Source organism: Paramisgurnus dabryanus, chromosome 1 (assembly GCF_030506205.2).
Source record: "Paramisgurnus dabryanus chromosome 1, PD_genome_1.1, whole genome shotgun sequence".
Taxonomy (NCBI): Eukaryota; Metazoa; Chordata; class Actinopteri; order Cypriniformes; family Cobitidae; genus Paramisgurnus; species Paramisgurnus dabryanus.
In genome coordinates, this window is record NC_133337.1 from 21,363,901 (window position 1) to 21,390,913 (window position 27,013).

Below are 27,013 nucleotides of genomic sequence, written 5' to 3' on the forward strand. Positions count from 1 at the left end.
CTCAAAAATCAAAATAATGTCATTATTAACTCACCCTCATGTTGTTCCAAACTCATAAGTCCTCTGTTCTTCTTCAGAACAAAGTTAAAGATGTAAAGCGCGACTTGCTGAGCAACCTGAATGACTAACTAAAAGTGTTGTTACTAGTCGGTTTTAGGCATTCAAATAAAAATGAAGCAGCAGTATTGCACAATGTTTCATTGAGTCTTGAATAAGCTTCATGCCCAGCTGCACTACTTCTTCTACCATTATTGGACAAACTGATTAATCCAGGTGTGTCTGATTATTGTTGTTGTGACTACTGAGGTCAGGCACACCTGGATTAATCAGTTTGTCCAATAATGGCAGACAGGAAACAAGGAGCTGGATGAAGTTCAGGAAGTAGTGTAGCTGGGCATAAAGCCTATTTTCACAGTGATTTGTTGCACAGTAAAATGTTTGAGTTCTGTAGCCTTGTTTAAGCTTTTTGTATGGCTAACAAATGGGTTATTTGCAGCTTAATTGATTAAAAGGGTGATAGAGACGGTATTAGATCTGTATTGACAGATACTCAAGGTTGTGGTATCGACATTGTTATCAGACATGAAAAAGTTGTATCAGCCCAGCCCTAATAAAAACATCATCAACGTGTGACATTAGTGGGTCAGTTAGAATTTGTTCAAGCATCCAAAATACAGTGAATAAAAAAGAATAAAGTAAATGGGGTCCACAAACAGTTTAGTTACAAAGATTTCTCAAAATATCTTTCTTTGTGATCATTAGAACAAAGACATTTATACGGGTTTGTAACAACATAAGAGTGAGTAAATGATGACAGGATTTTCATTTTTGGGTGAACTATCCCTTTAATGTCTTTAAACATATCAAACATTTTATTAAATGCATATTCAGAAGATTTGTTAATAAGTGTTTTTAAGAAAATCATGTTGGATATCTTGAAAGCAAGATTTTGTGAGAATCACCCATGTATATGTTGGACGTCATGTGATCAAATTCTGAAAATTGGTCTCATTAAATCCGCTTGTTGGAAAAAATGTATTAACAGTATTAACTTTCAGCAATATATATTTTATGGTTATTAGCTAACCTTGCTAGCTTTATTCTTTTTTAGGTGTATTAAGCTATTTCATTAAAGGTAGGGTATCTAATTTTGAAGTATGCTAACGGTAGCTGACTAGCAATGAAATCACGATCCTTCGCCATCCAAAGTCAAGCCTCTTTCAAAACACATGAACACGCACGGATCAGACGGACACATTGCATGTCTCATTCACCAGTGAGAAAACTTTGAAGTACAAAGTGAATAACATTACCAAAATAACCAACATAAACAACTGGTTTACATCAGAATTAGTTAAAGCACACTTTCGGTTGTGTAGACATAGTAACTATATCGTTGCGCTAATCCGTAAACGAACACAAATTTCATAAGCAACACAATGTTTCATCAAAGTATAATATCTGAATCCATCTCAATACAAACATATCGCGTACCTACCTTACCAAAATAAACAGTGCAACGACCCTTTCAGACCCTTTGCCTCCTGCAGCTGTTTGCATCTCGTGGTAAAGCAGTAAAGTTACCAATGTTCATTTGGGTTTTTGCTCTTTGCTGATCCAGGCAGTTTTTGCTGTTGTTGTTATAAAAGATGTCTTTTGTTTTGTGGCTCCTGTGCAGGTTGTCAATTCAGCAGAAAAGTTTGCCATTCTCCCTCTGTTTACAGATGGGAGATGAGCGCACGTGAACGCGCCGATGACGTATGGTGTCTGCGTCGACTCGCTGCGCGGTGGCATTCAAATTATGCTTACGGATGAGGGACAAAAAAGACAACGTCCGTTCGGACCGAGATCTATGATTGGTTGAACATTTTTTGGTCCTACGCCTTTCACAGATGACATAAATTTCTACAAATACTTTTAAACAACTTTACATAGTGATGCTATCAGGATGTGAGTTGAGTTTTAACCAGCATAACTAAAAATATTTCTGGACAGATACCCTGCCTTTAATCATGGTTGTGTGAAGAATTTTTTTTATTTATTTTTTAATCTGTTAACGTGATAAGCATTGATTTGAGCATTTGATTACATTTTGTTGCAAATGTAAAGGTTTTTGAGTAAAACATCACTTTAGGGATTTTCACACTTGATATAGTTAACCCCGGGTTATTCTAAACCCCGGGGTAATTAGAATCCTAGGTTATCTGTTGTATGTTTCACATTATTTGTACTTAACCAGGAATTAAGAGATAAGCTTGGGTATTCATAATCTGACGTTTCACACTGTGCATTCCTAAACCCTGTGTCAGGAGTCTCCAACCCTACACACCTGTCTGTAATTATCAAGCAACCCTGAACACCTTGATGAGCTGTTTCAGCTGTGTTTAATTGGGGTCATAATATTATAACCCTGCTTCCTTTCACACTGCATGCGTTTGGCACCGCAAATTAACCATGGTTTTACTACAGTTAAAACCAAAAAACCATGGTTACTGTAGTAAAACCATAGTAACTACAAAATAACCATGGTTTTGACAATCATGGTTTTCAAAAACCATAGTTAAACCATAGTTAGTGTAGTAAAACCATGGTTTTGCTGATAGTAATCAATACACCAAAAAACCATGGTTACTACACTTTTACCACAATATAACCATGGTTAATTTTCGTAAGGGTAACCCCGGAAAAGCAATGCTAACCCTGCTTCAGAGCAGGGTATCATAACCATGGGTTAATTTTAGGGATAACCCCACTTTTAAATTACAAATGTGAAACGATCCTTAACCCAGGGTTAAAAGCATGGTTTAGAACAAAGATAACCCAGCGTTAAGCGCAGTGTGACAAGCCCTTTTTTGTATTGAAGACTAACCGGATGCGATGAGACATGTTTTCTGGATTCTGTACACAGCGTTTGACTTATAAGGGATGACATTTAGGGCCTATTTACACCTGGTCACTTCATGCGTTTTCATAGATTGGATAGCTATCTGATTTGTTTTGCATTTACACTTGGCCACACAAATGTGTCTCAGCTGAATGGATATGAATCCGATCTTCTGTTCCCATGCAAAATGCAAATACAAAATGACTCGCTGAACTAAAAATGGCAGCCACTGTTGTCCTCTAACTTCATTTGTGAATGCAGTAAAAAAAAGAAACGCTTGCTGCAGCGCTAACTTTTTCATCCGTGTTTGCTTCTTCAAGTGGCAGGGCATCTGATTTGATCCAGAAACATTTTTAGTTATGCTGGTTAAAAGTCTCCTCACATCCTGATAGCAATCACTATGTTAAGTAGTTTAAATGTATTGTAAAAATGTATGTAATCTGTGAAAGGCGTAGGACCAGAAAATGTTCAACCAATCATAGATCTCAGTCTGAATGGATGTTGCCTTTTTGTTCCATCATCCGTAAGCGTAATTTGAATGCCACTGCGCAGCTTGTTCACGCAGACACCATACGTCATCAGCGCGTTCACGTGCCCTCATCTCCCATCTGTAAACAGAGGGAGAATGGCAAACTTTTCTGCTGAATTGAAAACCTGCACAGGAGGCACACAACGAAATAAATCTTTTATAACAACAACAGCAAAAACTGCCTGGATCAGCAAAGAGCAAAAACCCAAATGAACATTGGTAACTTTACTGCTTTACCACGAGATGCAAACAGCTGCAGGAGGCAAAGGGTCTGAAAGGGTTGTTGCACTGTTTATTTTGGTAAGGTAGGTACGCGATATGTTTGTATTCAGATGGATTCAGATATTATACTTTGATGAAACATTGTGTTGCTTATGAAATTTGTGTTTGTTTACGGATTAGCGTAACAATATATTTACTACGTCTACACAACCAAAAGTGTGCTTTAAAGGAACAGTATGTAAGAAATTTATATCAATTAATCATTAAATGGCCCTGAAATGTCACTAGACATTAAGAAATCCTTTTCATTTCAAGCACTTATATCACTGACAACACCAGTCCGGCCAGGATATTGTCATTTAAAAAGTGGAGTTGCAGCCCTCAACTGATGTTTATGTTGTCGTTTGGTATATTGGCCACCAGCTGTGTGATTGCAGCACCAGTTTCAGCCACACGTTTTGTGATTGCAATACCAGTTTTGGCCACAATCCTACATACTGTTCCTTTAACTAATTCTGATGTTAAAACAGTTGTTTATGTTGGTTATTTTGGTAATGTTATTCACATTGTACTGCAAAGTTTTCTCACTGATGAGATGTGACCGTCTGATCTGTGCGTGTTCATGTGTTTTGAAAGAGGTGTGACTTTGGATGGTGATTTGAATGGAGGGTGGGATTGTGATTTCATTGCTAGTCGGCTTCCGTTAGCATTTTTCAAAATTAGATACCCTACCTTTAAGCGAGTGACATACCCCTGCTGAAAAAACCAGCATACCAGCAAGACCAGCATATGTTGTGTTTTGGTGCTGGTTTGCTAGTGAACACCAGCAAAACCAGCATCAAACCAGCATCAGAACCAGCATTAGAACCAGCTAAACCAGCAACAAACCAGCATTAGCACCAGCTAAACCAGCATTAGCACCAGCATCTGTTGTGTTTTGGTGCTGGTATGCTGTGACCACCAGCTAAACCAGCATAGACCAGCATAATTCCCATGCTGGTCCATACTGGTTTGATGCTGTTTTTTCAGCAGGGACATCCGCTTGGGAGGAGTAAAGTGCTGATGCATGTGGTTTCAACAACCAGATGCATTTACATCTGTTTAGTTTTGACTGGAATGCGTCCCAGGCCACCTCCTAAAGTGGTTTGCACGATCAGATTTAAATCAGTCTCGAGGGCATACAAATGTGTGCTTTTTTACAAATGAAAATAAACAGACCTTCACTAAAACATGGTAAACTTTGTGTATAGATTGTGGTAAGCCCAGTAAAGAGGTATTTTTTAACAACTTTAGATCTCCCAAAAGTCTACAACCTTAATAAGATAAGTTTATATCTGGTCTGTGCTTAAATGTAAAGGGCCAATTCACCTAAAATTATTAATGCAATTGCTTTAAATGTTTTGACAATCAGCATTTTTACACATTTCCATCAACCTATCTATACATCCTTATTCCCATGCTGGTTGGGTGCTGGTTTAGTTGATGGTCACCAGCATACCAACACCAAAACACAACATATGCTGGTGCTGGTATGCTGATGACCACCAGCTAAATCAGCACCAAACCAGCAGAGAATGATGCTGGTCTATGCTAGTTGTCACCAGCAAACCAGCACCAAAACACAACATATGCTGGTCTTGCTGGTATGCTTTTTTTCAGCAGGGTTACCCAGCTCCCTTATCTCACTCCAGAATAAAAAACTTAAAAGTTGTCCATATGGTGTTGGTGTGGATGTGTATTAGGCTACTTAATCTGCATAAATAAAGTGAAAAAGTCAAAACCACAGTATCAGTTTTTTACTAATGTTTTTCACTTTTAATTAATATTACCCTTCTGTTTTATCTCATAATATCTCATCTATTTCATCTATAGGCCCACACCTTCAATATTTAATTGAGCTTGCATGCATTTATGTGGAAAGTGATTTCGTACAAATGGTGTAAAACTAATATAATAAACTTAAATTAAAATCTAAATCAACACTATCCCCAATTAATAATATAGAAAGTGTAAAATAAAGTGTAAATGCATGTTGAGTAATTGCTGCAATTCAGATTGTGAAATTGGTGAAGGACTGCTGAAGCAGGGTGGGGGAGGGGAGAAGAGGCCGCGTGGGGGAGGGTAGAGCACGTTGCTGTGTGGGGGAGGTGAAGACATTTTGGCAGCTTCACTCACTTCACTGTGCAGAGAGACTGAGTGACAGAACGAATTCAGGTAAGACATGTTTAATTTTAATTAACTTTGAGCTGTTTTTATAGTCAGACATAGTCTTCAGGATTGTTTTTAAACTGTTTAAGGTTTGCATTAGTTTAATTAACATTACATGAAGTTCTTACATTTGGTAGCAATTGTGTTTTTCAATTAACATCATTATTCTTGTCAATTAGAACCTAAACTGGCTGTGAAAACCTTGCTAAAGTCTTGTTTAACTTTTTAATACAGTTGATTTTCTACATGAAATCATCTTTCATAATGTAATTTAATGAACATTTTGTGAAAACATTGATATCTTTAATATTTACTGAGTAAGATTGTCTCAAATATTGAAGTCATAAAGAAATTGATAACATTAGGTGAAATCAAACTTTTAAAATGTCTCCAGTTTGAGGATTTAACGTTTTATTCTGTTTTTAACGTTTTATTCACATTTATTAACTGAGTGGTACTTGGTTATATTTACTACATTCCTGTGAATGAATAATTTAACCCATTGTAATTGAAATGATGTGATGATTTACTTTGTGGTGATCTTGATCAGATATATTTTTTTATTTAACAGATAATGGAAAGACAGAATCAAGAAAATGAGAAGGTATGTCTGTAGTACCTCAGTTTTTTACAGGCAAATACTCTTTTTAAGTTTTATTTGACATTATACTAGCATGTGTTATGAACATGAGGACAATCGTCTTTAATACACAATAAAATCTTCATAAGAGTGTGGATTTAAATTACTACGTGCTTATACCACCATTAATGTTTTACAATTTCATGATAAAAGTTCAGTTTCATTAATTAAAGGAAAATATGATTAATTTGTATGCACCACATCTCTTTTAATGCTTAATGTCTCTTAGGTTTCATAACACCTACAAGATGAACACGCTGATCAATGTTAACAAATAATATGTAAGTAAATGACATATATGTATTAACACAGGTATCAGAAAAAAGAGGCAGGAAGAGATCAAGAGAGCATCATAGCCCTGGACAGGCAGAGAGAAGTGAAGAAGATGACCAGGTAAGCATTTTAAATGTATGTTTTAAAGGAAAACACCACCCTTTTTCAATATTTTACTTTGTTCTTACCTCAACTTAGATTAATTAATACATACCTATCTTTTTCAATGCTTGCACTTAATCTTTGTACAGCGCCTTGTGAATGCCTTAGCATTTAGCCTAGCCCCATTTATTTCTTAGGATCCAAACAGGGATGAATTTAGAAGCCACCAAACACTTCCATGTTTTCCCTATTTAAAGACTGTTACATGAGTATTTACACCAGTAAGTATGGTCGCACAAAATTAAACGTTTGTTTGGATCTTAAAGCATCATGAAACGCTAACCATCACTTTTTTTAGATGTTAACAAAGTTAGTTGTGTTGCACATCATAGAAGACAATGTCAGTATCTGTTAATTTTAACATCAGGAGAAAACTAGTTAATTTTCAGCTTTTTTGTGATATTTTTGTCTTCCGGGTTTAAACTCCATATCTTGTAAACGTCACGGGCTGTGACGTGGCAAACATGAGAAAAAGCACAACGCGTCATAACCTGAAAACCACGCCCACCGGTGTCTCATTATTATTTATAAGATAGCGTGTTCTTATCCAATGCGGAGATGTTTTTATGCGTGTGCGCCTGTGCATGTGCTCCGTGCGGCCAGGTCGTTGGATGATTTTCCCCACGTTGCAGTCAGGATTAGACTCACCATCAACTAAATTTGCTCTGGAAAGCTACGGGAGGCAGGTGGACTTTGATCTGTTCTGAGGTACCATGTGAGGACTTTTAATTATCTTCAAACACGCTATTATTTCAACTATAACAGTTTTACTTGACCTTTGTTTTAATTAAATATTATATTCAGTTGAATTATTTCTGTAATACTGCTAATCTTAGAAAATCTAAGTTTATTTCAGTTACCCCGCCCACTCATCATCGTTCTTCTCACAGCATCCATGCCCATTTAAGTTGCATTTTTCAAAATGATAGTGAGGTAGACTGGAACTGAAACAGTTGGGTCTAATAAATGGGACTAGGCTAAATGCTAACACATTCACGAGGTGCTGTACAAAAATGAAAAGTGCACGCATTGAATAAAGATAGGTATGTATTAATTTGTCTAAGTTGAGAAGAACATAGTAAAATATTGAAAAAAACGTGGCGTTTTCCTTTAAATCAACTCTGCTGGGTGTACATTTTGTCTATTGATACTGTTGGAAAGCATCTTTTGCAGCGATTTTTGTGAGCATATCAGTGAACACCCCTGACCACCTGATGAGTTTCACGTCTTTGTAAACGAAGGTTTAATGCATTTTAGGAAGGATTGTTCAAGTGCACCTATGCAGCTATTGTAGAGGTGGGAGGTAATACAAGACACACCCGAAAATTCTCGGGCCAGAATCATATGTCCAAATTTCAGTCAAAACCGTTCTATTTCATCATAAACAATCTGAAAAATAAGGCTTTAAGTGTAAAATACAGAACATGTCCTTTAAGATTGCCTTGAAAGGTTGTTCAGGAATTAGTATTGCTGTGATAATTGATTGCCTTTTCCAATACAGATATACAGATGTTCTCTTTCCTCTTCGAGAATATTCCAGAACCCAGAGAGAAAGACCTGAGTCAGATGAGCCTTATGATTCCAACTCAGATGGCATGTATTTTATCAGACTGTATACAGACTTTCAGACATGTAGAGCAAAGTATGTTTTGACTTGATTTGTGCATATATCATGATGTCTTGTTCTTCACCCAGAAGGCCCTGACTCACACATAAAGACAAGAGATCATCAAAGACTGAGAGAAATGGTAAGATTGTTTGATGTAAATTTAATTCATACAAAAAAGTCCAGTGTTAAATTAACTCTCACAGAGTTGATTTCAACACATTTTCAGAGTTTATATAGCTCCAAACTTATCAGAGTTAAATGAACACTTTCAAGAGACACTTTCAAAAAACATTTTTAACACTAGGCCAGAGTTTCATTTTTTTGACTTAAAATAGTGTTAAAATAACACTAAAAGGGATTCAGACAATTCACACTGTTCAGAGTTAGGTTTGACTATTTAGGCTTTGACTAGTTAAACTCAGTGCAGAGTTAAATATTTAACACAATGCCAGAGTTTCTTTGACTCATAGAAGTGTTAAAGGGGTCATATTATGAGACTATTTAAAGATGTATATTAAGTATTTGGTTTCCCCAGAGTGCATATGTGAAGATTTAGCTCAAAATACCCCACAGTAGGGCTGCACGATATGAGGAAAAGCTGCGATGTGCGATTACATTGTTTAAAGGCGCAAAAGAGGATGTTTCCGCCGACTGAGAATCCAAAGACCGTTACTGAGTTTTTTAAATAATCATTTCTAGGGAACACCTTCCAAACCTCGTGCACGAGTGTTTGTTTACCACTGGCATATGCTGTGTCGAGTCAGTGGATTCATTATGTGAAATGATATGGTAATAAACACATAAGACTTAGGGCCCTATTTTAACGATCTAAGCGCATTGTCTAAAGCGCACAGCGGAACGTCTAAATGGGCGTGTCCGAATCCACTTTTGCTAATTTAACGACGGGAAAAATGGTTTTTGCGCCGAGCGCATGGTCGAAAAGGGTAGGTCCTATTGTAATGGGAGTATTTTGGGCGTAACGTGCAGTAAACCAATGAGAGACTCAGCTCTCATCCCCTTTAAAAGCAAGTTGCGCTGGCGCTATGTCTAATCCCTATTTAGATAACGGACTTTGTAAACTGAAAAACTAAGCGGAGGAAGAAGATCCGTTAAATAATTGTGTTGTTTTTCACTTGTATTGAAATTGTTATTTTTTTATTAAAACCTTTAAAACCCGTTTTCTTTTAGTCATGGAAGTAAAAAGCAGGCTTGTAATTGCTTTAAATGTATGGCTATCCAATATCATCAAAAAATAATTTACAAGTATGTAAGATAAGGTTTGTACTCTAAAAATACTTTATTTGTAACAAACAGGAGATAAAGAATTTACAAACGGCTCCCCTCACGTTTCAGCACTTTGGACAGCGGTTTTTTTAGCAAAGAGTTTTTTAAGCATTACTTAAAAATGTTTCTCATCTCACCATATCCACAGTTACAGAGTCATCATATACAATAAATCCGTGAGGTAGCATTAAAATTTTTTTTAAAAACAGACGCATTTGTTCAAAGCAAAGCATTTATTTACTTACCAGGCTGCAGAAGCAGCTCTTTGCGCCTTCTAACGTCTCATAATTAGTCCTCATTTATGTCCAAGAGACTCTTTATAATCTTTTATATTCAATCCTTTAATCTTTCATATTTAAATGCATTTTTGTGTTGCTGCGCATTCATGTACCTTGTGATAAGCAAACCCGCGTTGTCCTCCCGTGTATAGGCGCATTTTACTAATGCGCTCTTTAAATAACATAAAACACATTGCGCCATTGACTTTAGACTTTAGACCAGGTTTTTGTTGGTCAATGGCGTAGTCTATTTTAGTTGCCTCAAAATAGCAACACGCCAACAATGCGCCTGAACACACCTCGTTTTCAGACCAGAACGCCCATGGGCGCAAAAGGGGGCGCAAATGCATTTGCTATTTAAACAACGCGGCGCTAAACGGGAAAATTAGGGTGGAAACTAGCGAAAGACACTTGCGTCGCGCATTGCGCTGCATTGCGCCGGGTGTAAGATAGAGCCCTTAAAGTTAGATCAGTCGACGCTACTCCCATTTCAACTAGCATGTAGCAGACTGGTCACTGCCTTACAACTACAGTACAAGAACAACGTCGATATACCTGAATAACAGTACAACAATAATTATTTCCCAAAGATAGAATAATCACTGTTACCTGTCGGGAAGAATTTTTGCGAACTGCGCGGCTGTCTTGACACCTCTCTGTTCCTTCATTGATCTCCAGCGTTGAAATGTTTCTCCAATAACACCTCTGTTAACATTACGTTCTTCTGACAATTTTCTCCTCTTCTCAGCGACTTAAAAAGTCTTTCTCTTACGTCCTCTTTCGGGTTTCTTCTCTTCCGTGGTGCAAATTCGAGGAGGAAAGCAGGAGCGACAATGAAAACATACCAAAACTAAAGACGGAGTTTCATGCGCTATGCGCTAGCCGCTATATTCTACTTCTTATACTATCTATTGATTTTCTGTGTTCTCCTCTACATCTACTCATGTAAAGCTGCTTTGCAACAATTAACAATTGTGAAAAGCGCTATATAAATAACATTGAATTGAATTGAACGTCTCGCACAAGGAACGTAATGGCAGTGATTGACAAGCCAGAGGGCCAATCGCTGATGCAATGATTGCGTCAACGATTGGCTGATGTTTTTAAGGCCCTACCTTATGCACAGATGACGTATATTAATATTATTACTTTCAGTGCACCTAATAAATAGTCTTTTATCATTTAGTAAAGACGTATTATGTAAATGTATTAAACAAACATCCTCTTTTCCACCTTTAATGTTGCGATGACAATGTGATTTGCAATAAATATTTTTTTTTTCATGTTTTAGGTGCCTAAAAATGCGTGGAAAATGCTAGGCACATAGGTTCTTGTCACATTCTGAAAATTTTAATGTTTTTAACAATAGGCCAGAGTTTCGTTTTTAACTTGATGCAGTGCGGACACGCCTGGAAAAACAACCGCATTGCACTGTGTGAGTGTCGCGACCGATTCACTTTCTGTTATGAGCGCACATACATTAGAAATAACAAACTTGTACGTACAAAAGACACGATATGTAAATCATCCCTTACACAGTTCCTGTGTTTGTAACGCGTCATCTCTTCTAAATCCAAATAATTCCATATAGCTGAAGTGCTGTTCCTTTTCACCACAAGGTCTTCGTCAGACACCACATTTTCCTTACTCATCTCTCCTTCCTCCGCCATCGTATTTGCTAACGAGCACAGCGTCACAACTAAATTGACACCTCACAAATCAATCTGAGCATAGCTGACCTGGGGGTTCCCCTGATTGGCCTAATAGCATCAACGCGCCAACCATGTCTTCAGGGCTAAAAGTGATAGGTCAAAGGGTTATAACACGTGCTTAGCGTGTTTTCCCCTATTCATCGTGTTAGGCTGTCTGTTGTAATGTGTTTATATTGCAATGGCGATAAAAATTCGATGTATCGTTCTGCCCTTCCACACAGATAATTTTTTATACCATGTTAAAGTTGCCACTTTGTAGGTGTGAGCAAAAATGTGCCGTTGTGGGGTGTGTCACTTAAAATGTGAACGAACTAATGAAATGCAAACACTGATCGCAATGATGGTGACTTTAAGTGAAACACCCAATATCTAAACTAAGTTAAGAAAATAACTTTACATGTAAGATGTAAAATGCAAGTTTAGGTTTCAAACATAGATGGTGATAGAGAGGATAATGTTACAGATTGCAGCTTTTAACTCTGCATTAGTTTGACTTTTTAACACTCTTTAAGATTGGGACAATACACCCAGCAGTGTTCACCCAGCAGTGTTCAGGATTTTGATTTGTGTTCAGATAAGGATACTGAACATTAGAAATAAGCATAGTATGCAGCCACAGAATATAAGTTTATAAAATTTAATAAAAGTTAAAATCAGAGCATTAAATCTAAGTCTAATAACTTTGTTTTACCTACCATTCAATCAGCAGGACACATGGAAACAGAAGACTGAAATGTGTGTGGGCGGAGTGTAATTACATCTCTAATGCGTATCTACCAACCGCGTTTGAGGCGTCAAAATCGCGTCTACCGCATCTAGTTTGCCGCTTGAAGAGTTTGAATGCATTCACGTGTCTAAAAAAAGCAAGCATTTGACGCGCATCAGAGGCAAAATCCACTTCTTCTGGGAGGGGCAAGTGCTATGCGGTTGTCTGTTTGCAAGATGACTGATGTTGATTGTGCATTTATCGAAAGAGTTACCGGTTTGTATTTGGTAACCTTACTATAGGGAGAAAATAAACGGCGTGGGTCGATAAACGTCACGTGACTCAAAAGTGAAATGTGTATTTACAACTTACCAGGTTGCCCAATGTCCTCACTGACACTCTTCCAAGTGAGGTCCTTTGTATTTCTGTCTCTATAGAAATAAGAACTTGTGTCGTATAGCTCCAGGTGACTGCTCACGGACAATATTAAGCGTTCCTTTAGGTTGAATGAGTGACTCCACAGCAGCAAGCGGGCTCCTGATTGCTTAACGCGGCGCGAAATTCCGCCAAAGTTAACATTTTTAAACTCGGGCGTCAGCAGCAAATTTGCGTCAAACGCAAAATGCACAAAAAGCACCATTCGCATGTACCGCGCCAGGCGCTCAATTCGCGGCATTTGTGTGAACTAGACGTGCGAATGAGGCAGAATTGCGTCTTCGCGCGTCAACGTGTCTTCACATTGACTTAACATTGAAATCACTCGTGCTTCACACCTCTACCGCGGCTGGGGTAATCGCAGCATAAGGAGTTGGGTTAACACTGGCATGATTAACTCTAGCAATTAACTCAATTAAGTAAAATTTACTCTTTAGGAGTTGAATTCAACTCAGAAATGTTTAACACTGATATTTTAACTCTCCATTTTTTGCTGTGTATAGTTGATTGCTTTGTCCACTGACATTATTCACGTTTACCAATACAGATGTAACTTGTAATGTGTGAACTTCGCTTTCCTCTTTTCCAGAATATTCCAGAACTCAGAAAGAAAGACCTGAGCCAGACGAGCCTTATGATTCCAACTCAGATGGCATGTATTTTATCATACTGTATACAGACTTTCAGACATGTAGAGCAAAGTATGTTTTGACTTGATTTGTGCATATATCATGATGTCTAGTTCTTCACACAGAAGGCCCTGACTCACACATAAAGACCAAAGACAAGAGATCATCAAAGACTGAGAGAAATGGTAAAATATAGTTGCTTGTCTTCTCCACGCACGTTATTCACGTTTACCAATACAATACAATGTTCTCTTTCCCCTTTTCCAGAATTGTGCAGAACCCAGAAAGAAAGACCTGAGCCAGATGAGCCTTATGATTCCAACTCAGATGGTATGTATTTTATCATACTGTATACAGCAGGGCTATTCAATTGGCAGCCTGCGGGCCGAACCTGGCCCCTGAGATAATCCGTTCCGGCCCTTCATGTAGTCTAGTGTGAAAAGACATATCTAGAATAAATGAAGTTTAGATGGACAATGGCCATACTGTTATAAGGTTACGCGCGTGCGTCTGTTTCATACAGCAAGAGCTGAACAGCAGAGCGTGAGTCACGTGACTTTAGGCGAGTAGAGCGAGCAGCTTCTCCCGTAAGACGCGATGACTGACAGTGGTGAGTTAAAGAGACCACGGACTCTATGGCCATTATTAACTTTATTTGTTGTCTTTCAAGCTTACAACACCACCTTTTCTGTCAGTTGTTGTCAGATACGTGAGCTCAATGACTTGCATATCCACAATGACATTAGATGGCTTAGTAATGGAAACGCACTGAAACGATTTAGTGAACTATACCAAGAGATCCTGGCAAGTCTCCGAAATTCAAAGCAGGCAAAGTTTCAAATATTATGCGAGTCATCGTTCTCACACAAGAATGCAATTAAACTGAGTAATCACTCATCGCAAAATATAGGGCTACAGGAATAATTTACTAGTCAAAAAACAGCATATAACAATGTTATGTTCCATATTATAACTTACTTTTGTTACGTGCAATTAAGTGAGTAATAGTCTTGTGCCGGTGTTAAATTTTCATGTTGCTGTGATTTATGAAGGTTTTATTACGGTAGGCGATATTACCACAGTTTTGAAATGCATAACAAAAACAGGTTGAAAAGATAAGCAAATGTCATTGTTATGGTGTAAATAAAAGGTTTAATAACTTAAACTTGTTAAAATTATATATATAAAACAATACCCAGTAGAAATATGTAAACTGAACCAATCAGAATCAAACAGAATAAAGTCCAAACTGCACAAGAAGACAACTTTAGTGGTTTAAATGATTAATTAAGTGCAAAATATCATCAATCCATATGCACCCCAACGTTAGAAAGCCTCTTTGACCTTTGACTGTATGGCTTCAGCTAAAAATGAGCCAGGAGCAGCACTACTAGATGCTTGGATACTCTGTAAAACAGGGAAGAAAATATTATGTTATGCTTTAAAGATGCATTTTAGACAATTATAGAGAATAAAAAGAAGGTAAAGCTTACTGATATTTAGTCTTTTTTTGCTTGTTTGTATGATTAAATATGATAAACAAATATGTGTGTTCCTTCAATTATAGTAAAAGAACACATACAGCTAAATATACCCATTTGTACCCACTGTACTGTGTATTCAACATACATAGTCAAATAAATTATGTATGTAACATTAGATTCATGGCTGTAAGTTTAAATGGTCATTATTACTGACAGTCAGACAGTGACACATCTCTTAATTCAATTCACATTTATTTGTATAGTGGATTTCACAGTCAATGAAAATATACATAAATAATGTACACAATTAAAATATACATAAAACACAATTCTGAAAATTTAAATCATATTTTTTTGTCAAATATAACGTAACAGTGTAAAGATACTGTAAATTGGGTTATATGATCAAACTTGCGTGACCTGGTAGCAGTTGCGTTTTGCACTTTACATTAATTGTAGTCTATTTATTAAGTAATTAACTTACTGTAACGTTACCTGTTAGACTCAATGTCAGCTATAATTAATAATATATGTTTAACCGGATATATATTAGGATAGCCAGTATAACGTTAGCTTAATAGACGTTAGACAAATGTTAGACAAACTAAACATTAGCGTAACGTTAGCTAGCGGACCTTAGCATTGCTAAGTGGACACTTAACTGTTATTATTTAGACACAAGATATGAGATACGATGCAATGTATCTTACCTTTATCTCCGTGAACTGTGGATGATTGTCTGTAAAGTTTGTGTTCCCGTATTTTGCTGCCCCTTTCCGTCCACACATTCTACACATAGGGAAATTGTCTATCGCCAGCACGCCAGCAATCAAAAGTCTTTTTCACGTTAATTTGAAGACCCTGCAATAACACTACCGTGCAGTTTTACTACCGTGGTTTATCGTATTACTGTACACCTGCACAAGCCTAGTGAGTAAATAAGTTAAATTCTTGTGTTAAATTGAGTGTAATATGGCTCTGTTATTTACCCCTTTTGAATTTAGAAAAAAAGCTTAGTTGGATGTCTTACAATGCACTGATGTTGTTGTATGTTTCAAAAAACAGCATGACTATGTTTAAATGTAGGGAAATGTAGTCATCATTGCTATATCTCAGGCCCCTCATTTGAGATGCTTTTCATGAACTGGACCCCATGACAGACTAATTGAATAGCCCTAGAATACAGCTTAGACTTTCAGACATGTAGAGCAAAGTATGTTTTGACTTGATTTGTGCATATATCATGAACTGTCTTGTTCTTCACCCAGAAGGCCCTGACACACACATAAAGACCAAACACAAGAGATCATCAAAGACTGAGAGAAATGGTAAGATTGTTTGATGTAAAGTTAATTCATATAGTTGATTGTCTTCTCCACTGACATTATTCATGGTACCAATACAGATGTACAGATACTTTCTTTTCTCTTTTCCAGAATTGTGCAGAACCCAGACCTGAGCCAGACGAGCCTTATGATTCCAACTCAGATGGTATGTATTTTATCATACTGTATACAGCTTACGCCTGTATCACACATACTCCGTATGCAGTACGTTTGCGGTGCGTAATTTTTTACATCCCATGTTAACAGGTTAGAGCTTTCACACAGTATACGTATGCGGTCCGTCCGGTCCATTGCAGATGCGTTGCGGTGCAGCAGTGCTGCGATAGTTTCGGCAGCGAGTCTATTTTTGCTGTACGGCACACAAGCTGCACACGCTGATTTAAAGTGATAGCGCATGTTTTGTGGTCAGAATAAACACAGATTTACACAAAAATGCAGAAATTTCACCCTAAATGGATGTAAATACAGTTTTTCAGTAGTTTTGTCTGTATTTGTTAAATCCCCGTATGAAGCAATTAAAGCAAAACACTTATCACGAGTTGAAAAATTATATGTATAACATCTTGTTAAATATTCTACCGTGTTTATATACATAAAGTATGCTATTAATTTTACCATTGTTTAATTATACTAACATACATACGCACTGCATATGGAATATGTACTTTCAGACATGTAGAGCAAAGTATGTTTTGACTTGATTTGTGCATATATCATGAACTGTCTATGTTCTTTACCCAGAAGACCCTGACTCACACATAAAGACCAAAGACAAGAGATCATCAAAGACTGAGAGAAATGGTAAGATTGTTTGATGTAAAGTTAATTCATAAAGGTCCCTACTACATATTAATACCACATAAAGGTACTAAATATTAATTCAGTTGTCACTTCACCTTTTAATGCTTAATCCTGTTCTGTACACACACAGTTCAGTAATTTATGGAACTGGTTATTTTCATATTTAAGTAAATTTAAAGTTAAACATGTAGTAACATGTAGCTATATACAATCTATGAAACATGACCCTTTCAAGAGCTGACCAGGACTCTACAGTTCCAAGCAAGAATCGGGCCAGTGCTATAACATATATTACTATATTTTTTCTTGAGTTTAGGTTTAATGCACATATAAAATATTATAATACACAAAAATGATAAGACATGCATACATAGTGATTTTAATGATGTTAACGCCACAATCACACTTGCTTGCTATAAATATTTACATACTGTTTGCAATCATTCTATGGTTTTATGACTTGGAGATTAAACTTGTGTCTTTCTGTTTACTGTTTTTAGGATCTCCTAGGCAGAAGAGTGGGAAAAGGCCCTGGAGTGATCCTGAAAAAAAGGCAGTTTGTCGGCTTCTTGGAAACACGATCATGTTAATGAAAGTTCCTGACAAAGACAAGTGTACCAAGAGAAAGAACCAGTGCTACAAAACAGGGACTGGAGAGATATTAAAAATCATGTGCACAATACCATTCAATCTTGAAAGAAAAAAAGTTGATTAACTTTTTGTGTGTAAAACATGTTTTTTTCTGCTTAAAGAGATAGTTTATTCAAAATTGAAAATAAGTGAGTAATTTGACATCTTAAATTTTTGGGTAATTTTTTTACTGTTTAGGAGCACGTTTGTTTGGAAATAGGCTTATTCTCCCACTCCCCCACTGTTAATAAGTTAAGTTTTACCCTTTTGGACTCTATTCAGTCGATCTCCGGGTCTGGCGATAACACTTTTAGCATACATCATTAAATCTAATTAGACCATTAACATCACATGTAACCTGGAGATCGGCTGAATAGATTTAAAAAAGGTTCAACTTAACTTATAACTGTGGGGGAGTTGGAAAACAAGCACATTTCCAAATAAAGGGAAGTGTTGGCCTTGTAAGCCATTGATATATATTGAGGTTTGATTTTGACAGGCTTTGGATTCATCATTTTCATTAAAATTATATATACAAGTATATATTCTTGAATATTCAAATAAATGTCTTCTGATTTCTTATTTTGGAGGTTGAATTGTGGTGGATTTCAAACCTTTTATCTTAAGTTCATACAACAGGTGTAAAATTATAATTATAAAAAAAACTTGGAATGGTATTGGTTAATGTAAATGTTCATCATAGATTTATTATGTTACAAACAAAATTAACAGATTAATTATGTTAATAATTTTCTAATAGCACTTCACAATTTTATTGATTCACTGACACACAACAAATATGTAAAAAAAAATTAACCATGGTTTTACTACAGTTAAAACTAAAAAAAAAAAAAAACATGGTTACTGTAGTAAAACCATGGTAACCACAAAATAACCATGGTTTTGACAACCATGGTTTTCAAAAACCATAGTTAAACCATGGTTAGTGTAGTAAAACCATAATCAATACACCAAAAAAAAAAAAAAAGGTTACTACACTTTTACCACAATAAAACCATGGTTAATTTTCGTAAGGGTTGTGTCAATGACCATCAATCAATAAACGAGACTATATAACCTACTATATAAGAAACTTGAATTCAAAATGTATTTGAACACAAAAGTGGCTTGTAGTGCAATTACATTCATTAGTACACGTTTAAATTAGTCATGTTTTAAATGCAACATTTAAATAGGAAACTATCAAATTACTGAAATGTACATAAAAATAAAATGAGTTCATTAAGTGATTAAAACAGTTATTTAGTCTTATAAAGATTAGTACCTATATAACTCTTTAAAACCGCGTCCAATGAGTCTTTAAAACCGCCATTATGTGATCTCAAATCTGCATAGCAACCGCCGGGTCCTCACAACCCCGACCAACTTCACCAGTTTCGCGAGTATCGTGTTTGTTGAAATTTTAAGTGATATTCTGTTTGTATACTCCCCCCTAGTGGTCAAAATATTTTTTTCATTGTCCTAGTGTCAGGGGAACACTGGGTCCTCACAACACACCCTCGGGTCATGGTCCTCACAAATGTACTAAAACACGTGTGTGTGTGTGTGTGTGTGTGTGTGTGTGTGTGTGTGTGTGTGTGTGTGTGTGTGTGTGTGTGTGTGTGTGTGTGTGTGTGTGTGTGTGTGTGTGTGTGTGTGTGTGTGTGTGTGTGTGTGTGTGTGTGTGTGTGTGTGTGTGTGTGTGTGTGTGTGTGTGTGTGTGTGTGTGTGTGTGTGTGTGTGTGTGTGTGTGTGTGTGTGTGTGTGTGTGTAAGCAACTCAGAGAAAGCGAAAACATAGTGGAACTGCAGGTAAGCACTGCAGCTTTTAAATTTGGACAATTGATAACGACTTTATCGTGACGTGAATATTAAAACACGTTATGAGATATCGCCACTGATATTTTTATAAGCAGCATACATCTCTCTGACACTTTTAAAAAACTTTTATATAGTACTGGCAAGCACAAAGTCTCATATTAAGCGAGTTAATAACAGACAAAACCAACATCAGAGCCAGGGAATTCCTGTCAGAGATGTAGCCCAGAGAGGGCGGTGGTCAGTGGGGCGAGTAAACACTGACGTCCGCTCTCTGGTTCTCACGTACAGTAGCTTCCTTAAGCAAACGTTCAAACAGGCGCTCTCTTAACTTATCGACTGAATATTTGAATATTATACATATATATTCTCGACTGAACTAATCTTAAAACTACATCTTGTGACAAAGAAACGCTAATATTAAGAAACGGCTTGTTATGAGATTCAAAACAGCCGAGTGAAATCCGTGGCGGAAGAAAGTAGTTCCCAAACAAAGTGGCTTTTAAAATAACTCTGTTGTTGTTTTCTAGTTTTCGTTTTTCAAACGTGTGCCGTCGAACTGTTGTATAAAAGCAATTTCGCTCTCGGAGTCGTGTGGTATTTGGTTAACTTATATCGTCACGGCTGGGATTGCCTCCAGCACTCTGCCTGGAGGAGCTCTTATAAACGGCGTATTTTAAGTATATAAAAATATTCACGGTAAAAAAAAGGTGCTGTATTACATGAAATGTTACTTACTGTGCAAATAGACCGACTGAGCAAAACTCCGGGGCTGAAATATCCCGTCTTCCTTTCCCACCGTCACCGTGAACCTGACTGGAAACTCCTTTTAGCACCAGGGAAAATGTGCATTTGTGCGCATGCGCAAAGAACCAAACTATTTTTTTAAACTGAATTTAATAAATTATAATGACTTGGATTTAAAGCACATATAATTCGCTTAAAACCTATTAATATATACTAATTAAAATCAAAAACTTAAATAAAATAATTAAAACTAGCTAAATTGAATTATGCTTCATTTAATTGGGGCCATAATCATTTTTTTCAGTGAACCAAACTCTTCTTTTTCTTATTCAGCAAGTATGGTGGTACAAAATAAAATGTGGCATTTTTTAAGTGGATAAAAATTACATCCATCTACTCGCTCAATCTTCCATGAATATTACTGCACCAGAGAAATGAATGGGGCTAGGCTAAATCTTAACACATTCAAGGCGCACTGTACAAAGATTAAAGGAACAGTATGTAAGATTGTGGCCAAAACTGGTACTGCAATCACACAACTGGTGGCCAATACATAACATGACAACATAAACATCAGTGGAGGGCTGCAACTCCACTTTTTAAATGACAATATCCTGCCCGGACCACTGTTGTCAGTGATATAAGTATTTGAAATGAAAATGATTTCTTACATACTGTTCCTTTAAGTGCATGCTTTGAAAAAAGATGGGTATGTATTAATTCGTCTAAGTTGAGGTAAGAAGATAAAATATTGAAAAATGGTGGGGTTTTCCTTTAAAATGTTTGAGCATCACATATAGGTTTGGTTTAACAGTACTATATATTTATTGTAGATTAATTTATAACCAGTGTTGGGTGTAACTAGTTACAAAGTAACTAGTTACTGTAATAAAATTACTTTTTTCAGTAACTAGTAGTGTAAGGCATTACCCGTCTGAAAATGGTAATATTATTACAGTTTTCCCGAGCTAGTTACTTAAGTTACATTCGCCAGTAGCACCTTCATCACACAAGGCACAAAATACAGAGAACAAAAGGGAAGGGGAGGAGGGCGTGAATGGAACAGTGATTGGTCTAAGTTTGGCACGAGGTATCATTTACCATCACCGATTGGTCGACACCCGGTAGCCAGCAGCACAGAGCGGCAGCAGCACAACGACAGATCGGGTAAATGGAAGCGTCAACAACGGCAAGCTCTTTTTCAGAGGAAGGTTCCCAGCAACAGAAAGCTAGTTTCGACGGGTGGAGATTCAGTCATATTTTATTATGTTCAACGGAAGGAAAATAACTTGACGGTGAAGTGCACACTCTTTAATGTTTCTCCGAACGCTGTGCCCCACGTCCTGTAGCGGGTAAGGAAGCCAGCATTTTCTTGGCCGTGGCTTGCCCAAATAAAAATTCTTGTCCAGAAAAAAATGTAACTAGTAATATAACTAGTAATATAACTAGTTACTTTCTCCAGGGAGTAATAAAGTAAAGTAAGGCATTACTATTTTTGAGAGTAATATGTAATACGTAATATATTACTTTTTTGAGTAACTAGCCCCAACACTGTTTATAACATTACACAGAAGATGTCTTCAATAAAGCTGTCTTAGGGCTCTATCTTACACCCGGCGCAATGCAGCGCAATGCGCGACGCAAGTGTCTTTCGCTAGTTTCCACCCTAATTTTCACGTTAAGCGCCGCGTTGTTTAAATAGCAAATGCATTTGCGCCCCCTTTTGCGCCCATGGGCGTTCTGGTCTGAAAACGAGGTGTGTTCAGGCGCATTGTTGGCGCGTTGCTATTTTGAGGCAACTAAAATAGACTACGCCATTGACCAACAAAAACCTGGTCTAAAGTCTAAAGTCAATGGCGCAATGTGTTTTATGTTATTTAAAGAGCGCATTAGTAAAATGCGCCTAAACACGGGAGGACAACGCGGGTTTGCTTATCACAAGGTACATAATGCGCAGCAGCACAAAAATGCTTTTAAATATGAAAGATTAAAGGATTGAATGTAAAAGATTATTATTGAATCTCTTGGACATAAATGAGGACAGATTATGAGACGTTAGAAGGCGCAAAGAGCTGTTTCACCTGCAGCCTGCTAAGTAAATAAATGCTTTGCTTTAAACAAATGCGTCTGTTTTTAAATGTTTTTTTTTTAATGCTACCTCACGGATTTATTGTCTATGATGACTCTGTACCTGTGGATATGGTGGGATGAGAAACATTTTTAAGTAACGCTTAAAAAAACTCTTTGCTAAAAAAAAACGCTGTCCAAAGTGCTGAAACGTGAGGAGAGCCGTTTGTAAATTCTTTATCTCCTGTTTATTACAAATAAAGTATTTTTAGAGTACAAACCTTATCTTACATGCTTATAAATAATTTTTTGATGATATTGGATAGCCATACATTAAAAGCAATTACAAGCCTGCTTTTTACTTCCATGACTAAAAGAAAACGGGTTTTAAAGGTTTTGATAAAAAAATAACAATTTCAATACAAGTGAAAAACAACACAATTATTTAACATTAATCTTAAACTGGGGATCTTCTTCCTCCGCTTATTTTTTCAGTTTACAAAGTCCGTCATCTAAATAGGGATTAGACATAACGCCAGCGCAACTAGCTTTTAAAGGGGATGAGAGCAGAGACTCTCATTGGTTTATTGCACGTTACGCCCAAAATACTCCCATTACAATAGGACCTACCCTTTTCGACCATGCGCTCGGCGCAAAATCCATTTTTCCCGTCGTTAAATTAGCAAAAGTGGATTCGGACACGCCCATTTAGATGTTGCGCTGTGCGCTTTAGACAATGCGCTTAGATCGTTAAAATAGGGCCCATAAACGAAAACTGTTGGGACCTTATATGATTTCCTTAATACTGTATATTTATGCAATCATGCTTTTGTCTGGTTGTTTGATTTTTGGAATTAATTCAAATATTAAATAAGAGTTGACACAATGTTATACAAAACATTTTTGAGTTAACTATACCCAGCAAGCAATTTTGGCTAAAACCAGGCTAAATTTGGGATGTCAGTGAAAGTCTAATAGACGTCTACCATAGCCCAAGAATACATGATACGTATAGGTTTTAAACAAATGAAAGCAAACACCTTGAACACCTGTTGACTTTGCTAACATGTTGGAATATCATACATCTTCAAGTTATTTTGCCAAAAATGGCATGTAACCCAATTAGGCATGGGCCAGTAAAGATTCTGACGATTTGATAACCTCTAGCAAAAATACCGTTTCACGGTGTTGCGGTATTGCCATTGCAACACTAAAATGTTTTATTTTCAAATGTCAGGTAAAAATAAATCCTTTAAATGATAAATGCTTTCAAAAAAAATAATATATTTTTGTAATGTATATTAAATGTAAACATCAAATCAATCACATGACTTAATGATTTAATGAATTTTGTATAAACATAGCTCATACCTTGAAGATGGTATTACAGAACATTTTAATGGTTTTGACACATTGACTGTTTAAAACCTCGGTATACCTTAAAACCGGTAACCGGCCCATGCCTAATCTTCATTCAAGGTTATTTAGGGTAGAAGTGGGTTACTTATAGCTGGACTATATTGGGTCTATAGTTAGCAGTCATTTCAACATCTCAGTTTTTGCCTGCTGGGTAATATTTTATAAGTAAAACTCAATATTTTACCTTACTTAAACAAACAATGTTTTGCAGTGTAAATATTAACAAAGAAAATACTTTTGCTAGCGCTTCTTCAGTTTGTAAGATCATAATAAGAAAACCCAAAATGCACACACAAAGGAAGTCTACGAAGCAAGGCATTGAAAGCTAAAATGACACACAAATTTAAAAAACATGTACAGAATTCATGTTATGCCTTTAACCAAAGTATGAGTTTAATATTTAATGTCCCTTAACGGCACTACAGTGAATTCAAACTGAGAGAAAAATAAAAAATTTAGTTTTAATAAAGTAAAAAATGCATCTCATGAATCTTAATTTCTTTTGAATCCTTTATTCATTAACATTATTATTAGCTGTCTAATTTTCAATTTTGCCACATAATTTTGCTAAAGTTTTAAGAATGAATTCGCAATTGTTTCTGTAACATATCAGTGATATATGTTAAGTGTTATTAAATTAAGGCAGCTCAAACATGCATTTTAATCTTGGACTATAAGCCCTGTCCGGGAAACCGCACCTAAATGTAGGGGAACGCTTTTTGACTTTGGCTCTATCATTCAAAAGTTAGATTAATAATTTTTTTACACAACCAACACACACATCTCTGCTACAAATGAACACTTAATGTTTGTTTGTGGGACCTATCATTATCGTACAATTACACCAAAAGTGACAGGAGTGCAAACTTACCCCATAGGTTGGGTTCATTGTAACAAACAGAGAGTTAGTTGTAACACCTGCTAGAAAGTTTAGTTTAAACACAAATAATTCAATTAAATTCTGTCTTTATACTAAAGGTGGATATTGATTATCTGCCTATAATAGATAGATATCCACACATTCATCCGTCCATGATTCTTCATCTAACCATTCTTGTATTAAGCATCAATGCATATAAATAGATTTTTTTGAAAGGGCTTCACAATTAAGACAAAAATGAATAATTGTCAGTTATTTCCCCTGATATTGTATTAACAGTTATCATTTTGATAACTAATATTTAAATTGTTTTCATTACATTATCATTGTATACTGGAGGTTTAATTGTAACACTGTGTTACAACTAACCCCGCTGTTTAAAAATGTTTACAATCCCAGCTACCAGTTACTAAGAGTTGATGACATGTTTCAAAATGGTGTTATGTTTTAGGTAACAAGACAGTGATTAAAATAATATAAGGTTGGATTTGGAGACTTACACACCCAACTCAGAAAAAAATTAAGACGAAGAAATTTACTTTTATGCCTCCAAAACACTCTTTGTTCAATATCTTAACCAAAACACATCAAAACTTTTCACAAATCCACAGGAGATCTTCTTCTGACAGTAAGATGACAGTAAAAATGACCAAAAGCACAGATTGCTCGGCCCTGTATAAATTTGTAAAGTAGCTGCGTTACAATTAACCCTGCGTTGTGCACCGTGCACTCCTACTACATTTACTTGTATTACAGAATTGTTTTATTAAGTACATTTTATTTACATTTATGCATTTCACAAAAGCTTTCATCCAAAGAAACTTACAGTGCTTACAATCTGTAAATTTTTGATCAGTTTGTTTCCTGGGTATCTGACCTACAAACTTTGCACTACTAATGCAAGGCGTTACCGTACTACTAACATTATTAACTACTTTATTATGCTCTTCTATGTGCTGATTATATCTTCTATCTAACGTTCTTATATACTGTGGAGTCTCACAGTGTGATATTTTTTTGTATTCGCAAAGAAATTAGATGACAGATTGTGATGAATGAGGTTGGGAGGACTTTCCCTGTCGCAGTTTACCTTGATCTGGCCATAGCTGAAGGGACTCTGAGCTCACAGGGTCCCTGAACAGCTCAGGTAGATTACTGTAAATCGATCTAAGAACTGATGGGGCTCTAAGCTTTCGCCTCAGCCTGACAAGGACGAATGCACTCACTGAAGCAACGATTAAAGAAGGCTAACAGTACCTTTGCAACCGATCAATGTCTTCTACATTCATATTGAATATAATTTATGATTCATTTGATTGTACTGTATCAGTGTTCACCGGATATGCGTGTCTTTCTTGAAAATCTAGATTGATTTTGTCTAGACTTGAATAAAATCTTCCACTGTGGTCCTCTAATGCTAGCAGAAACTATGAGCATTTTGCCCGTCAGAGTCGCGGAGCTTTGTTCAGCATCTGTTGCCTAGCAACGCGTTTCTCAGTGGAGGGACGTGCCTGTACTTCCTCGCACACCCCATGCTTATGTTTTACTGCTAGTCGATGTGTGCTTGGCTAAGAAAAGGACTAGATCTCTGTCGCCGGAGAACCGTTTCCAAGGGGGTGAGGCGTCACGCTTTGTGACTGCATCATCTTTACACTTCTGATAAATTTGCTTTGTGGCCCACTTGTGGCCATGTGGGAACCATATGAGGAATTGTAATGTGGTTTCCCCACCTCCTTCCCTATCGAATGTCATTGGAGTTTTTAAAAAGCAACAACGATGGCCTTTAACATTTAGAGTTTACCTATACAAACATTAAAATATAAGGCAAAGAAATACATAATATACACAATGTAACTGACGCATTAAGGTCCTAATAAGTAACAATACAGTATGTACCTTTAGGGTACTAATATGAACTCTTTGGTTGCAAAGGTTTACTTTTTAAAAGGGTACTGCCCCAGGAACCATTTTTAACCATTTGTTCCAACAAAGAAGGATCTCCTTCTTCTTCCTTTGTCATTTCACTGATTTGGTCCTTCAAGCCATGCCGGATTGAGTTTCCTGTTTCACTGCAGCTATACTGGTGTACTAAGTAGGGCTGGGTATCAATTCAGATGTTCCATATCTATTCAATTTCGATTAACAAGCTATCAATTCGATTTCGATTGATTTTCGATTCCGGTTCTCGGGACGATTTTTATACTCGATTCTCGATTCAACTCAATGAATATAGATTTAATACAAATACTGT

At 36.6% G+C, this 27,013-nt stretch overlaps 2 long non-coding RNA genes across 2 annotated transcripts in view; one reads left to right on the forward strand and one right to left on the reverse strand.

The window, feature by feature from the left end:
- LOC141282900 (uncharacterized) overlaps positions 1-20,691 on the reverse strand; it is a 24,163-nt gene extending 3,472 nt beyond the window's left edge. The window contains exon 1 of the long non-coding RNA XR_012337768.1: positions 20,388-20,691. This is a non-coding gene — a long non-coding RNA (uncharacterized lncRNA). The remainder of the gene's footprint in view (positions 1-20,387) is intronic.
- Positions 5,788-8,511, forward strand: LOC135749982 (uncharacterized). Its single transcript, XR_010532545.2, has 4 exons — positions 5,788-5,849; positions 6,415-6,447; positions 6,796-6,876; positions 8,420-8,511. It is a non-coding gene; the product is annotated as an uncharacterized lncRNA (long non-coding RNA).
- Positions 20,692-27,013: the final 6,322 nt, after the last annotated feature.